Source organism: Oncorhynchus clarkii, chromosome 4 (genome assembly GCF_045791955.1).
Source record: "Oncorhynchus clarkii lewisi isolate Uvic-CL-2024 chromosome 4, UVic_Ocla_1.0, whole genome shotgun sequence".
NCBI classification, from domain to species: Eukaryota; Metazoa; Chordata; class Actinopteri; order Salmoniformes; family Salmonidae; genus Oncorhynchus; species Oncorhynchus clarkii.
In genome coordinates this window covers 7139656-7143082 of record NC_092150.1, presented here as the reverse complement: position 1 = coordinate 7143082, position 3427 = coordinate 7139656, and the positions used below count along the sequence as shown (strand labels likewise).

Here is a 3427-nt window from a genome sequence, read left to right as displayed (position 1 = left end):
CCGTTTATTAATTTGTTAATTAAGAGGTGGTGTGGTTGAAATACAATACTCATATAATATATAATAATGTTATTCTAACTGTATCAGCGCTCCCTGTTTCAATGTGCCTGCATGGGTGGCTGTGTGGGACTGGGAGGGTGGCCACTAGTGGTCTATAGTAGAATTGCAGTCTGGCTTTTCTCTGGAACACAAAAAGAACCACGAGACGAGAAAGGCTAAATAAAATCACAAATTCCATTCACTTGGCTTTATGTGTGTTTCAGAATATTTTTGGGATGTTACTCAGGGGCATTTCTAATCATTTATTATAGTTTCAGCTATCAGACACGTTTACTAAAAATGATTTTGTTATGCTAAATTCTGCAGAATTGCATCCTGGGAAAATGCAAAAACACTCATATTTTACGAGTAAAATAACAGTTCAAACGTGTTTTCACCTTTCCATCTACAAGTAGACAAAATAACACTGAACGTTCATTTAATTGATTTGCTTTTTTCTCAATAGCCGTGGTGCTATAACCATTAGACTAAAACGTTTGCAAGGGAATCAGTATCCCACATTACTCATGTACAACTCATACTTACCTGGCAAGGGAGACACCGTGATCAAGAAGGCGGTTCACCCAGGGCGAGGCTCAGCCATTGCACTCCGGCTGTGCTGACCCCTGCGAATTTCTCAAATGTGGAAATCTCGATTGCATAATTTCTGGTAGTGGGGGACTGCGTTCGCGCTCTCCCCTGATTTCACTGTGAAAGAAAGCCGATGCTATGACATGTAGATATCTACCTTATTTACAATTTGGTTGTTGTTTTTTTAATAGCGCTGCTGTTTACAGATCCAGAGTCCGATCGGTGCTGTATCCGATTCACGTGCTGTTTTCTAATATGTGCAAAATATTCATCAAATCACCTCTGCTTAGTCTAATACAGTGATAACAAAAAGAGACCAAAAACGATTTAGTCCAATCACTGTACGCCAAAATATGATGTGGCTGTCCACGTTTCTGATTTGTGTGTGTGCGTGTTCGTGCAAGTGGGAAACATGTTAACTCACCCTACTTGTTGAGAAACACCAATGCCATCATCCTCTCTTTCATGTTGACAAAACGGTCTATCACTCTGTCATACAGCAAGTACACACTTTTATTTGTTGTTGTCCTAGGCTACCTGTATACAATGCTTGCTCGCTAACCTAACTTCCTTTAATGGGCAACGTTAGCTAGTTAACATTATTAGCCTTCTACATCTAGCTATATATTGAATTTCCATCATCTCGGGCCAGGGGCACAACAATGTATGTATTAATGGTTGGATCAGAAAGCATCAGATAAATGGCCTACCGACACAAAGTGACGCTGTTTCACTCGCTCGGATGCTTTCTCCTGTGAGATACATTCAGCCTCTTGCGAATTCAAGGAAAATTAGGAAACACAGAGAGACGAAAGATACATTATTTATTTTTATTTTTTTAATTGGGAAGCCTGTCTTCCCTTTGGCATCCACGAATAGACGCCACTGGAAACAGATCCATACTTGTCAGCCTGACATCAGTCACTTCCCCTCTGCAGTCCTGGAGACACCGCTGCAGCAGCTCTTATATCCGGTCTCAGATGCCTTCCCACACAGTAAAACAGGGTTCCTCAACTAACAGCCCGCGGGTGATTTTTCATTTCATCAGATTATCCTGCCAACCTCCAGAGGGAGTCAGACGCAATTGTGTCTGGATATTTTACAAGTGTAGACAGATCTGGACAGTGAAACTACACTGCTCAAAAAAATAAAGGGAACACTAAAATAACACATCCTAGATCTGAATGAATGAAATATTCTTATTAAATACTTTTTTCTTTACATAGTTGAATGTGCTGACAACAAAATCACACAAAAATTATCAGTGGAAATCAAATTTATCAACCCATGGAGGTCTGGATTTGGAGTCACACTCAAAATTAAAGTGGAAAACCACACTACAGGCTGATCCAACTTTGATGTAATGTCCTTAAAACAAGTCAAAATGAGGCTCAGTAGTGTGTGTGGCCTCCACGTGCCTGTATGAATTCCCTACAATGCCTGGGCATGCTCCTGATGAGGTGGCGGATGGTCTCCTGAGGGATCTCCTCCCAGACCTGGACTAAAGCGAGACATGATGTCCCAGATGTGCTCAATTGGATTCAGGTCTGGGGAACGGGCGGGCCAGTCCATAGCATCAATGCCTTCCTCTTGCAGGAACTGCTGACACACTCCAGCCACATGAGGTCTAGCATTGTCTTGCATTAGGAGGAACCCAGGGCCAACCGCACCAGCATATGGTCTCACAAGGGGTCTGAGGATCTCACAGGGCGCCAGTGGCGAATTTGCCAATCTTGGTGTTCCCTGGCAAATGCCAAACATCCTGCACGGTGTTGGGCTGTAAGCACAACCCCCATCTGTGGCTGTCGGGCCCTCATACCACCCTCATGGAGTCTGTTTCTGACCCTTTGAGCAGACACATGAACATTTGTGGCCTGCTGGAGGTCATTTTGCAGGGCTCTGGCAGTGCTCCTCCTGCTCCTCCTTGCACAAAGGCGGAGATAGCGGTCCTGCTGCTGGGTTGTTGCCCTCTTACGGCCTCCTCCACGTCTCCTGATGTACTGGCCTGTCTCCTGGTAGCGCCTCCATGCTCTGGACACTACGTTGACAGACACAGCAAACCTTCTTGCCACAGCTCGCATTGATGTGCTATCCTGGATGAGCTGCCCTATCTGAGCCACTTGTGTGGGTTGTAGACTCCGTCTCATGCTACCACTAGAGTGAAAGCACTGCCAGCATTCAAAAGTGACCAAAACATCAGCCAGGAAGCAAAGGAACTGAGAAATGGTCTGTACTCACCACCTGCAGAACCACTCCTTTATTGGGGGTGTCTTGCTAAATGCCTATAATTTCCACCTGTTGTCTATTCCATTTGCACAACAGCATGTGAAATGTATTGTCAATCAGTGTTGCTTCCTAAGTGGACAGTTTGATTTCACAGAAGTGTGATTGACTTGGAGTTACATTGTGTTTTTTAAGTGTTGCCTTTATTTTTTTGAGCAGTGTATTTAAATAATACATTTTCCCGCCCTCTAAAAGTACTGACAGGTGGCACCGTTGACTGATTACATCAATATCCTTCTTACAATAAATTAATCATATTTTGAAAGAATAACTGAAAATAATTTTTTGCATACAGAAAAGGACTGGGAAATCTGGTCACAATACAGACACATTTTTTTTTAAATTCCATGTGTAGATGTAACAGTATATCTTCACGTCCATCCCCTCGCCCATACCCGCGCTCGAACCTCGCCCATACCCAACCTCGCCCATACCCGCGCTCAAACCTCGCCCATACCCGCACTCAAACCTCGCCCATACCCGCGCTCGAACCTCGCCCATACCCGCGCTCGAA

The 3427-nt window shown here is 44.1% G+C and overlaps 1 non-coding gene across 1 annotated transcript; it reads left to right on the top strand.

The window, feature by feature from the left end:
- Positions 1-577: 577 nt before the first annotated feature.
- Positions 578-741, top strand: LOC139408176 (U1 spliceosomal RNA). Its single transcript, XR_011634230.1, has one exon. It is a non-coding gene; the product is annotated as a U1 spliceosomal RNA (small nuclear RNA).
- The last annotated feature ends 2686 nt before the right edge of the window (positions 742-3427 follow it).